This window comes from Manduca sexta, unplaced genomic scaffold (assembly GCF_014839805.1).
Source record: "Manduca sexta isolate Smith_Timp_Sample1 unplaced genomic scaffold, JHU_Msex_v1.0 HiC_scaffold_50, whole genome shotgun sequence".
NCBI lineage: Eukaryota > Metazoa > Arthropoda > Insecta > Lepidoptera > Sphingidae > Manduca > Manduca sexta.
The window spans coordinates 722-14,053 of NW_023595297.1; the positions used below are offsets into that span (position 1 = coordinate 722).

At 35.2% G+C, this 13,332-nt stretch overlaps 1 long non-coding RNA gene and 1 other non-coding gene across 4 annotated transcripts; one reads left to right on the top strand and one right to left on the bottom strand.

Moving 5' to 3' along the window:
* Nucleotides 1–661: 661 nt before the first annotated feature.
* Nucleotides 662–8,976, bottom strand: LOC115445351. The gene is made up of 13 exons (XR_005113949.1): nucleotides 8,759–8,976; nucleotides 6,968–7,273; nucleotides 6,608–6,673; nucleotides 6,301–6,414; nucleotides 5,918–5,978; nucleotides 5,417–5,482; nucleotides 4,969–5,032; nucleotides 4,410–4,520; nucleotides 4,026–4,188; nucleotides 2,645–2,687; nucleotides 2,100–2,246; nucleotides 1,316–1,714; nucleotides 662–1,136 (listed from the first exon to the last, which is right to left on the bottom strand). It is a non-coding gene; the product is annotated as an uncharacterized LOC115445351 (transcript).
* Nucleotides 8,977–9,108: 132 nt separating this feature from the next.
* Nucleotides 9,109–12,713, top strand: LOC119193407. Of its 3 annotated transcripts, none has more exons than XR_005113946.1 (3): nucleotides 9,109–9,342; nucleotides 10,191–10,355; nucleotides 12,188–12,713. It is a non-coding gene; the product is annotated as an uncharacterized LOC119193407 (long non-coding RNA). The 3 variants fall into 3 exon arrangements; XR_005113947.1 differs by lacking the exon at nucleotides 9,109–9,342 and adding an exon at nucleotides 9,374–9,481; XR_005113948.1 differs by lacking the exon at nucleotides 9,109–9,342 and adding an exon at nucleotides 9,433–9,528.
* The last annotated feature ends 619 nt before the right edge of the window (nucleotides 12,714–13,332 follow it).

The following is a 13,332-nucleotide window of genomic DNA, read 5'->3' on the forward strand; positions in this document are numbered from 1 at the left end:
GTCTGGCGGTTTACTTTAATTAAATATCTATACAATCCAATTAACTGTCAAGAATGTATCACATATCGGTGGGTTGAAACCTAAAATTTATCAATACCTAACATTCAGTTTTGTATACTGTTTTCATACGGTACTTCTTGTGTATTTACTAAAATATATACATTTCTTCAAGCCAATCCACTAAAATACCTATAATCGAAGCCAAAAGCATCAATTAATCCGAGAATCAAGCACTCATCGGATATCGAAACATCGATATCCCATCAAACATATCGATTAATTTTGCCGTAAGAAATAGCAAAATGTATGTGCAGTTGTTAATTCACTAGTCATATATATCCATGCCTATTATATTTCCTACACTATAATATGCATAATATTTATTGTACTCCCCTATTTATGGGTATACATTCATAAATAATCCATTATATGATGGATTTGATAATCATTTAAACATCATAATATCCATAAGATTTTTTCTGTAATCTTGTTTATCATACAAATAATATGGTAGTAAGTATATATAAAACTTGGAATTGAATATACAATCGTTTACAATTAAAGTACTATTAATACATTAAAATGGTGACACAGGCTGATTTTTTGAAGAATTCTAAACAGAAGAAACACCAATACCTAATTTCAATAGTTAATTATCCTGATATATTTCAGATTAAGAGTAAAAAACGCACCAACCAGAATTAAGTTTTTTTTATCATGCTTACAAATTAATTTGATTGGTTTATTTTCACCATTTATCCGCAGTTAGGGCTTTGGTTAATTATTAAAATAAACATTTAACCTGTAGGTTACAAAGCCTAATATGCTGCTTGTTTCAAATACATTACAATTTACTTCTTATTACACTCAGTACAGAACACAATGTCCTTCAAACCGTAGCAGCTTACATTGCTCCTCGGCGGTAGAATTCGACAAAACTTTATACAATTCAATATATTCATAAATTAATATTAATGTCATGGAAATAATATTTAACATTTTTAATTATAATTACCTAAGTTATGTACCACTTAGGTCAGTACGGTTTGGTCTACATAGCGAGTTAAACCAACTCCTCAGCCAATATATGACATAAACATTCCGCGAAGTGCTCTTTGAATCATCTCCTCAGTTTTCTGTAAGCAAACAATAGAGATCTTAGGCTCGATGGTACAATAAATTTTAGTGTCAGAATTACTATGTCATAGCTTCCAGAATGAAAAATTAAAGTTCTTTTATAAGAAATGGATTGAAAATATATTGTTGCTTTTACGAACAAACGTGAAGTAGCATTACTTATGGTCAAAAGTAGTACCTGTTAAGCGGTTTCTCCTTGTAGGTGATAGGTTTCCGTGTCCGGCGCGTGCGTCCCTCCCGCGCGGGGTCGCTGTCGCTGTCGCGCCCGTCGCTGCTGAGCACGCTGGCCTCGCTGCCGGCGCGCGACCCTCGCTCCATACTCACGAACCGATCGCTCCGATTCACCTCCGACCTATCGTGTCGGTCGGTTCTGTCGTGTTCCGATTTATCGTGTCGGTCTGATCTATCGTGGTGGTCCGATTTGTCGTGAGGCTCGGGTGCTGCATGGTCAGACCGCTTGGCGTCTTTGGTGTGTCTTTCGGTGCGATCATGTCGGCTGTCGCGTCGACTGCTCTGTGCGATTGGCTCTCGAGCGCAGACTTCCATTGGGCTCATTGTGTCGTCATTATTGGTGTCACTAAGGCAAAAGCTTTTATAGTAACTTTTGTTGCGGGAAAGACTTTTCAGGCGAGCGTAACCGCAAGCAACACTTATTATTAAATATTATGAAGATGTGTACTATATTATAGTGTCAACATATGTGTGTACATTTGAAAAGAAAGTTAAAATAATATTTTAATTTATACATCTAACTCTGTTTTTTGTATAAAAACGGATTACTTACGGATTACTAATTTTTACAAAATCCATTGACCATAATCATACTCTAAATGGAATAACTACTGATATATGCTTTCCGCATAACCCTGTAGACTGTGTAATAGCAATCAACTTGAGTACACTAGCTCGTGATGGATTATTTTGTACATAGTTGTAGTACAGCACTGGAGAGGTGTACTCACGACACGAGCAGCGCGGCGTCGGTGGCGCCGTTGGGGCTCGGCGCGTCGAGGCGCGCGAGTGCGGGCGGCGGCGACGTCAGCGCGTCCTCCGACCCGCTGCTCAGGCGCATCTTCGCCACTAGCACCTTCAGCACGCGACCGTTGTTACTGGAATATAATTATCATTTGCTATAGGGATTGAGCGGCGATAGCCTGGTTGGGTGTGGAACGAATTGCCGAGACGAATGTCCGCAGGTTCAAATCCCAAGGGCACACACCTCTGACTTTTCTAAAATCATGTGTGTATTCTTTTGAATTTATCGGTCGCTTGAACGGTGAAGGAAAACCTCGTGAGGAAACCTGCACATCTGAGAAGTTCTCTATAGGAATTTCGAGGGTGTGTGAAATCTACCTAATCTGCACTAGGCCAGCGTGGTGGACTAAGGCCTAATCCCTCTCAGTAGTAGAGGAGGCTCGTGCTCAGCAGTGGGCAAGTATATAATACAGGGCTGATATTATTATTATTATTATTGCTATAGGGAACTTAAATTAATGTGTCTTCAAACATGACATGATGTACTGATGACATCGTAGTCAGCTCCAAAACATCTTTGACCACATAAAAAAAAATCAATTTTCTATAATTTTGTGTCCTTGGCCACAATTTAGATAACAATAATTAAAGTGCTTATTATAAACTGACGGTTAAAAAAGTTTTATTAAAAACTAGCTTTTGCTCGCGGCTCCGCCCGCGTTATAAAGTTTTTCAGGCTAAAATTTTCCATTATAAAAGTAGTAGTTTCCGGGAGCCTATGTTCTTCCCAGAGTTTCAAACTGTCTCCATACCAAATTTTATCTTAATACGTTGGGTAGTTTTGAGTTTAAGACGTTCAGGCAAAGCAGGATGCAGCGGGGACTTTGTTTTATAATATATTTTTAGAACTTTTAAGAGGAATAATCCCGACGTACATCATTGTTGCATAACTTTAACCGTTTACGCAGCGCACGCAACGGAAGCTCTCAAAACGAATAAATTGTCCCCGTATTTGTAACATGTTTCATTACTGCTCCGCTCCTATTTGTCATAGCGTGATGATATACAGCCTATAGCACCCCACAAATAAAGGGCTATCCAACACAAAACGAATTTTTCAGTTCAAACTGGTAGTTCCTAAGATTAGCCATTACTGCTCCGCTCCTATTGGTCATAGCGTGATGATATATAACTTAGAGCACTCCACGAACAAAGGGCTATCCAACGCAAAAAGAATTTTTCAGTTTGGACCGGTAGTTCCAGAGATTAGCCATTGCTGCTCCGCTCCTATTGGGTATAGCGTGATGATATATAGCCTATAGCAATCCACAAATAAAGGGCTATCCAACGCAAAAATAATTTTTCAGTTTGGACCGATAGTTCCTAAGATTAGTAAACAAATATAATGAGAAAGCTTCGAACTGCTAAGCTATCGGGAGTTACACGTGTCATTGTGAGTCAACCATAAAAGATAGACATATGCTGTCGTGGGATATTTTTACATAATTTTAAGGAGAACATTTCCGTCATACATGATTTCTATGTAGCTTTAACCATTAAGGTTGCACACGCGACGGAAGCTTAAAAATGGAGTAACTTCTCCCGTTTTCCCAACATTTCCCTTCACTGCTCTGCTCCTATTAATTGTAGCGTGATGAAAAGTATACTATAACCAGCACAGGAGTATGAAAAATAATTGTACCAAGTTTCGTTAAAATCCGTCGAGTAGTTTTTGTTTCTATAACGGTTATACAGACAGACAGACAGACAGACAGACAAAAATTTTACTAATTGCATTTTTGGCATCAGTATCGATCCTAATCACCCCTGATAGTTATTTTGTAAATATATTTCATGTACAGAATTGACCTCTCTACAGATTTATTATAAGTATAGAAGATAAAATAAAGTACCTGTCCTCCGCTGCGCGAGTGTGACGGGGGTGAAGGGCGAGTGCGTGCGCGCGCGCGCGGCGCGGGGCGAGCGCGGCGGGGTGCGCGCGCGGGGCGAGCGCGTGCGCTTGCGGCGCCGCACCGTCGGCGTGAACACCGGCGCCGCCACGCCAGCCTCGCCCTGCTGCACGCTATGTATTACTCTACTGTCCACTGTTGGGCTACGACTACACTTACTAGCTCTCGATAACGCAATGAAAAATTTATGAAAATGTATCTCGAAGATTTACCAACTTTAAAGCTTCAGATCTAGCATAAAAATAATGATGATATTTTATAATATGAAATAAAATAAATTATTATATTATACTTGTTCAAAGTTATAAAAATATATATAAATATCACCTGCGCATCATCTTCAGTCTGATCACTGTTGGGCGGCGACACGCACGTCGCCTCGTCTACTTCGGTCGTGGAGTCCGGCTCCAGATTGCCGGTCCTGCTTTTGGATGACTGCTGACAAAGAACACAATCTTTAATATTAATAATACGCAGTTAAAGGCCTATTGACAAACCTTACAATATATTCCGCAAGAGCTTACAGATCGTTAACAATAGCAATATATGAATAGTATATACATGCAACTTGCAGCAAGTAATGAAAACTTCGAAATTTGGAAAAATGAGTTTGTGCAAGATCTACTATTAATCTAAACATCGTTTAAGAAATTGCTGATACCACATACCCAAGCATCGAAATAAATATTTATATAAACTATTTAAATTTCCTTCCACTCCAACTGGCAAGATATGTTATCTACTATCCAAAAAAAAGAAAGGAAAGCAGTTTATTTGTGACAATTAAATCTATAGAATACATTGAAATCAAATACTTAAAATTAAAGTTGTCACAAAATGGTTCTACCTTTTAACCAAGATGATTAAATGTTATCAAATAACTCACCTGGGCTTGCTCGGGTGTATCCAACAACCAACTGGGACCCTCCAATGGATTGTCTACTTTATTCCTAAAATAATTTAATTATATTGAAAAGAAATCTCTCGTACAACTACATGATGATATTACACATTGTCAATCAGTATTAATCAGAAATTAATGTATTTTTTTTATTTCCACAAAATTAGTCTTACAGAAAATACTGATCACTCTTTTTATTGCTTTGAATGACGAGACGAGCTTGCCGTTCGCCTGATGATAAGCGATACGATCGCCCATAGCCAGTAACAAAACCAACAAACAGCTTGAATTACAAAGTATTGTTTGGTATTCCACTGCTCGCCATCCTGAGACATGCAATGTTAAGTCTTATCATGTCCAGTAGTTACATTGACTACAATGTTATATCTAAATGAATTATTGATTTGTTGTAGTAAGTTTTTGCTTAACAAACCTTGTTTGTGGTGTTTGTACTTCATCTTCTGGCTCTATATCTTCAGTCACCGCATCTAGCCTGCGACTGTTGACATTACATTATGTTAATGGTACAGTATAAGGAATAAGTCATGATGGTAGTGAACAGTGGTAGCGAATCACTAGTAAGCCAATAGTGGCGATAGCCTAGTTGGTTGTGGAACGGACTGCCGAGACGAATGCCCGCAGATCCAAATCCCAAGGGCACACACCTCTGACTTTTCTAAAATTATGTGTCTATTCTTTGTGAATTATCGCTTGCTTTAATGGTGAAGGAAAACATTGTGAGGAAACTTGCATGCCTGAGGACTTCTCTATAGGAATTTCTAGGGTGTGTGAAGTCTACCAATCCGTACTAGGCCAGCGTGGTGGACTAAGGCCTAATCTCTGTCAGTAATAGAGGAGGCCCGTGCCCAACAGCAGGACAGTATTATAATACAGGGCTGATATTAATATTTACATAAAGTACTTTTTGACTTACGACGCATCAAAGTCTTCGCTTTCCGACGCCTCCTGAGAGTCGTCCATTCTCTCAACGCTGTCTGCAAACATTACAATCAATCATCACTTCTACTCGCCGCCAAGGGCCTAAGGAAGGCGTAGATATTGTAATTTTGACTTTGCGGACGATTAACAACTCAGTTTGCTCTGTGACCACGAAGGCTGCAAAGTCTTCATGTTGGGAGAATATTATGATATACAAAACGATAAAATTCGAAATCTTGTTTTATTTCTACGTTTCTTATTAGCGTAAATATAAGAAATCTTTGTTTTTTTATTTAGCAATAATTTCCAAAAAGTATTGTGACTTATTTGGTAATAAATGTGTAAGTAAGTAACTGTAACCAGTATGAAGCAAATTACCGTCCAATCCAACCTCCTCAGTGCTATTGTCCGCGTCCTGCGCGTCCGTTTCCGCTTCCGCATTATCGGCTGGTCTATTGCCAGCGTCTATCCTTGTCAGTGGTATATACACATCTGGAAATAATTTCAAGAGAAAATGAAAATAACAGTTTTAAGAATATTACAAGAAAACACTTGCGATTTTTGGTCATATTTTAAATTTTGCCCTGATACAAAAGAAAAGTTTTAAAAAATTGTTATATTCTGCTGATACACTGGGTTATTGTGATGATGTCACATTAAAGTTGTATAAGTAATGGTAAAATACCTTGTAACATATGCATGGGCACCGCTCTCCCTGTCAAGCTACGATTGGGACTCCTTGAAGCTGGCTCTGGAAATAAAATCAAAAATACATAAGCTCACGCCTACATCATCGAGAGATTGGACAAAAACATAACTAAGAACTGTAGAATGTACACTTATTTCACCAAAATTATATTTATTGAAAAAAAAAATACATATATACCTATTTATAACTAATATGCTAGAGCGTGAACCTACTGTCCCCATCACTAACAAACCCCAAACCAAACTTAAAAGCACATTTATGTTAAACAAGAAAAAAACGAAAACCTTAAAATATATAGCCTAGAAACATTGTATATCAATTGATCTATAAACTCACGTGTATTGCTTGTATTAAATAAGGTCCTACTTAAAGCAACCACCGGTTGTATGCTCTGTCCTCCTATCATCATCGGTGGCACTCTGTGGATCTTGTCAGTCTTCTCGTTGGTGTTCCACCTATAGCGCTCCATCGTGGTGATGCTGCGTCTAGTTCTTGCCTGTCCCTCATGTACGTCTTGGCCAGTTCTATGGTGTGCGCGATCTCCCCAGACGCTTGGACGAGATGCGCGAGCGCACGTTCGCTCGTCGCCTGTATGGCTGAGTCGAACTGACGCGCCTGGACGCCACCAGTGCTTCTGAGCCGCTGTGAATGTATAGTTGTATATTAGTTTCAAGGCTTCTTATTTAAATAAACCTATGACTAGCTTCAGACCCTGCTTCATATAAAAATTGTATAAAGCAATTAATGTAGGTATATTACTGATTATCACAGGATCTCAGCTACATGGATTTATGATTATCAGGATTGCCAACCATGAACAATGATAAGATGAAACAAAAAAAATTTAACTGATTTTGTTTATCGTTTCACCAATAGGCTATTTGATTAGTTTCTAGACACCATCTTACACTATTTATTTGTGTAAACTAGCTGTAAAATATATTTCTTTGTATATGTTGTTAAAAATTGTTTTAAACTCTATAAACTACATGAAATATTTTTTTTAACCTATCTATCTTTTTTTTATTTTAATCCTATCTGCAATCTGCTGTTTAGCTATGATCAGTTGTTATATAGGTACTTAGAGCAATAAATAAGTGCCTATTTTGCATATTGTCAAATAACCAATTATAACTACCAAACATAGCCCCAATAACGTAATTTTTATCTCAGAAATGGTCATAAACATGTACAGACTGACAAGTGAAACTAGATACATAATAATAATTCATATGTATAATAATCACGTTTCTTCAATTAAAAAGGCAGATTAACAGAAGACAACTGTATTAATGGTAGAATCCATTTATAATGAAATTGAAGTGAAATGCGGACATTATACATACCCTAAAGATTTATTCATATCTTTTCGTGTTCACTTATGATCAATGACATTAATTCAAAACTATGGCTTAAAAAAAGCAAGCTAACAAACTTATACATTGCAGTAGATAGGTATTGGTATTGGAATTCTATCAGTCATCAGACCTGGGCAAATTTCTTTAAAAAGGTAGTTGTAAGCAGTGTTAGTAAAGCAGTCATTTAAAGTAATTTCATCTGTTTTTTTTTTTATAATAATTGTGTAGGGACCAAACTAATTCATCAATTTCATCTTATTAAGTGCTTGGTCAATATATGCACAGCCATATCAGAGATTATCCAGTATATTTTTTTAAGAAGTGACTTTTTTATTATTGCTACATACTTTCATAGCATTTGATATATTGATAAAGGAACTTATCTATGAATGTCATGAGTTTCTTTGTATTTTTGAGGTAAACTAAAAATGCTGTTTATCAAAGCAAGTGTTCATAAGAATTAATAGTCTTTAGGTGCTACAAATATGTGTATTAATAGTAGTATGGGAATAACAGATAATGGCATATTCCTTTAGAAATACTGCATATTCATTATATAACTGCAACAAAAACTTGTCCCATTTGATGTTTATGAAAATAAAATTATAAACAAAATTGATTGAGTGCAACAACTAAGTATAGTAATACAGGTTGACATATACATCTTTTGTATCGTAATTTATGTTGTCATTTACGTTGTATGCAACTCTCAAGAGCGTTGAAACGCTTATGGAGGCATTAGCACTTAGTTAATGATCTTCATACTAACGCTAAGTTTAAGCCTTAATTCATTGACTTCTTTCATCAGCGCGAGTTTCGTCCTCGCGCTGCGCCGCCGTCATCTTCCAATACTGCACTTTTTGCACCAATTCATTGTTTTTCTCCTTTAGGTCTTTTATTTGGTCTTCTCGGGTCGCCATAGGTATCTACCCGCTACGATTCCCGTTAACAAATTGCACCTCTATTTTCAAAATGTGAAAAATCGAATTGTCATTTTTTTTTTTTTTTTTTTTTTATTTATTTCTGTCCATGGATACAAGTCCTTCAGACGCATACATAAATTATTTTACCTACTATATTAAACAAATAGTTCTTACGTTTATAAAATACAAATAGGAGTTTTGATACAATTTACAATTAAATTTTCTTAATAGTACGACTAATGTAGATAAACAAAGCTTTATACATTTGAATATTGGATAATATATCTTCCAATTGGCGGGGAATACTTTCAATGTTACTATTTACACATGTACCACTATCACATAAATCGTTCGCTAATAATAAACGGTCAATTCCAAACGCAGGGCACCGAAGTACGATATGATCCAAATCAGCATTTGCTTGATTACAGTAAGAACATCTGTTACTATTCACTAAATGAAGTCTATAAAGATGTGCTGGAGTCAAACAGTGTCCCAACCTCATGCGTGTGATGCAGCTAAAAACTTTCTGTCAATATATTTGTGTTGATGATACCAAGGTTTCGTTGGTAATTCTTTCTGTATTTTGCTGTACCATTTTCCTTTGGTCTGCAGGGTAAAGTCCCAGTATTCTTTCCATAACAGTTTATTGCTACTTTTGTACAAGCTGTAATAATCGGTAAAATGGACCTTCATCGACTCTGTGTGATCCTCATCAGGGTTCGCGTGGGTTGCCTTATCTGCTATTTCATTTCCACGTATGCCACTGTGTGATGGAACCCACAAAAATTCTATGTTAAGGTGTTTCTCATCTCGGAGTTGAGTTAACTTATTTTTAATAGCGTGCACCAAATAATTTATTTTATAGGAAATGTGGAAATTATTTAATGAACACAAAACACTCTTAGAATCTGAAATTATTAAAATATTACTTACATTCGTATTTACATAGAGCAATGCACAATAAATTGCATATACCTCCGCTGTAAATATACTACAGTTAGTACTTATCTTCATACATTTTGTATAATTAAGTTGAGGATCATAAAATGCTGCTGTACAGTAACTATCAGTTTTGGATCCATCTGTATATAATAAATAATAATTATTTTGCTATTCTTAAATTCTAAAAATCAGTATTGTCATGTACAGTATTTACATGTATTATAGGACAATCAATAAGAACTTTAAATGAATTAGTATACAATGGCCAGTTACTATATTTTTGAATATGCTTAGAATTCTTTTTAACCAAGTTATAAATTGTTTGGATTTCAGGTATTGTCCCATGTACAAGTGAAGGAGCAGTGACTACATTAGATGAGACTGGTTCTATGTCCAGAGGACTCAATTCGAGTTGTTTGTGAAGAATGCTATTGTTTAAGGATACTATTTTCAAATAAAATCTTTGGGCCAACTGTAATCTACGCAAAACCAGAGGAGGTATACAAGTTTCTATTTCTAGTGAGTTAATAGGTGTTGATCTCATAGCTCCACAAATGAGTCGCAGGCCCATGTTTTGTATCACATCTAACTTCTTTAAATGAGTTCTGCTAGCATTCATGTAGGCTAAACTGCTGTAGTCAAAGTGACTTCTAATTATACTCTTATACAACATAGCCATTGTTTTGGGTCAGACCCCAGTAAGTGCCTGCTAAATGTCTTAGTAAATTAATACCATTTAATGCTTTTTACAAATATGTTTAATGTGTTCATCAAACTTAAGCTTATCATCAATAATAACTCCTAAAAATTTGTGTTGTTTTACCAATGGAATTTGAGTTGTGTTGTAAAAATATTTACATCATCTACATTTAACTGTTTACTAAAACTAAAACTGAACTTTTGAAGGGCTAATATCAAGTTTAAGTTTATTATGATAGAAATTGTACAACTGTTTCAGTGCATTGTTAATGTTACTTTGAGCAACATGCAAATTTTGATTTGTGCTATACAAAAGCAAGTCATCTGCAAATTGTAGGATCTTAACATTTGTTGTGTCAACATATTTTGAAATTTCTGAGGTATATAAATTATATAATAGTGGCGACAGTGTAGCCCCTTGCATAACACCTCTATTTACACATCTAGGCCCATGCAGTTTGTCATTATACTTCACATATACAGTTCTATCACTCATAAAGTTATACAACCACTTTAAAACTTGGGCAGGTATACCTGTGTTGTATAAAATCTGAATGAGTTCTTCTATATTAACATTATCAAAAGCACCTTTTACATCTAAAAATACACATATCATATTGGAGTGACTTAATTTAGCTTGTTTTATGTCAAATATTAATGATACAAAGCTTTCAGAACAACTTTTGCCTTTTCTGAAGCCAAACTGTACTGAAGGAATTACATTAGTTGACTCAATGAAATAATCTAATCTTAATTTTAACATATTTTCAAATAGTTTACCCAAACATGAAGATAATGAAACTGGCCTATAAGATGTTGCACTGTTTATGGGCTTATTAGGTTTTAATATAGGAATGACACATTGAGTTTTCAGGTAGTTGGTATTACTATTTCCTTCCACATTCTATTGTAAATACTAAGTAAAATGATTTGTGCATTCAAATGTAATTTTTAACCAATAAATATGGAATGTCGTCTAGTCCCGAGTAGTATCTCTTCTTGATTTCAAAGATATATGTAATTCATTTAAGTTAAATGTACTATTAAGAAATGTGTTAATATCAGTTTCAGTTGCACTTTCAAATAAATAAGTTAATCTATCTTGACTGATTTGTGTTGTGTCTGTTAAATTATTTATAAAATCAGGAACCCAGTCATCATTAAAATTTCTGTTTTTGTCACTAATCCCTATCCTCTTAAATTTTCTAACATATCCCCATATTCGAGAAATTGGTGTTAGTCTGTTGAAACTACCACATAAGTTTTGCCAAGAAGTAATGCTCTCCTCTTTTAATATTCTTTTCTTAGCAGCATCTAACTTTTTATATTTTATCCAATTTTCTATTGTAGGCTGTGAAAAATAATCTTTCAGAGCTTTCTTAGAATTATTTACGACATCAGTACAGTTCTGATTCCACCATGGAACAGGTTTTCTAGAAATTGAGTTAATTGATCTTTTTTTAACTTTAGGAATAGTTTTATCTCTTAAGTTTTTAATATTTGAACAAAATTATTATACAATGTTAGGGAACTATCATTGACCAGATCCAAATGCGAAAATCCGTTTTCACTCAGAGAACAGTATTCAGGCCAATTTGCTTTGCTATATATATATTTACTTTCATTTACAGGAGAGACACAGTATGATGATGGTTGCACATTTATCTCAAGAAAAGTTGGAAGGTGGTAACTACCCATTGGGTCATCATGAACATACCAATTGCAAAGATGAGCAATAGAAGAACTAGTAAGAGCCAAATCTAATGCAGCAGCCTGTCTACCAGGATAAGGGACCGTTGTTGTAGATCCATCATTTAAAATGCATAAATCACAATCATCTATAAGGTTAAACAAGCATTTACCCCTATTGTTGTCATAATTAGATCCAAAAGCCATGTGATGAGCATTAAAATCACCCATTATAACACAAGGCCTTGGTAAGGAATTTATAAGTCTCTTCAATTTTAAATCATCAAATTGATTAGTGGGTGGACAATAAATACAAAGTAAATATATACAGCTTGTGCCAGTTTTAATGAAATACATATATTTTGTATGGACTCATGATACAAAGTGTCTATTATACTGTACTGTAAACCATGTTTGATTAGTATACCGACTCCATGATGAGGGTTTTTGGATACTTTATAATGAAAATTATATGATGGGAAATTTGGAATTCTAGTGTTGGGTTTTATCCAAGTCTCATTAAGAAGACAAATGTCAACAGACTTTTCAACTAATAAATTTTGTAATAAGGCTTTTTACTCTGCAAACTTTGTATATTATACTGTAATATTTGTAAATAATTATCCATTAAATTAAATTTGATAAGAATATTTCTTTAATTTTCTTAGTAGTAAGTGGAGTATTGTCGGAATTATTACCTAGAGTAACAATGGATTTCACTATTGCCTTAAGAATAATATCATTATTAGCTATTTCCTGTACATTAAGTTCATTATCTTTAGAATTATTTGTATTTATTTTTGTGGGCAATGCAGGGAAAGATTTGTCATTATAGATAAGTGGTGTACTCACAACAGTGGCATACGAATTCTGGAAATATTTGTTTTTTCTCCTCCATTTTCTTCTTTTTTATTGGGCAATCTCTGGACACTGCTAAGTGGTTACCCCCACAATTTATGCACACTATTTCTTCCACGTCACATTCTTTATAAGAGTGCTTTCCAGCACATGATGAGCAATTTTGGATTCCTCGGCATACCTTTGCAGAATGGTTAAATTTAAGGCATTTGAAACATTGAAGGAGTGG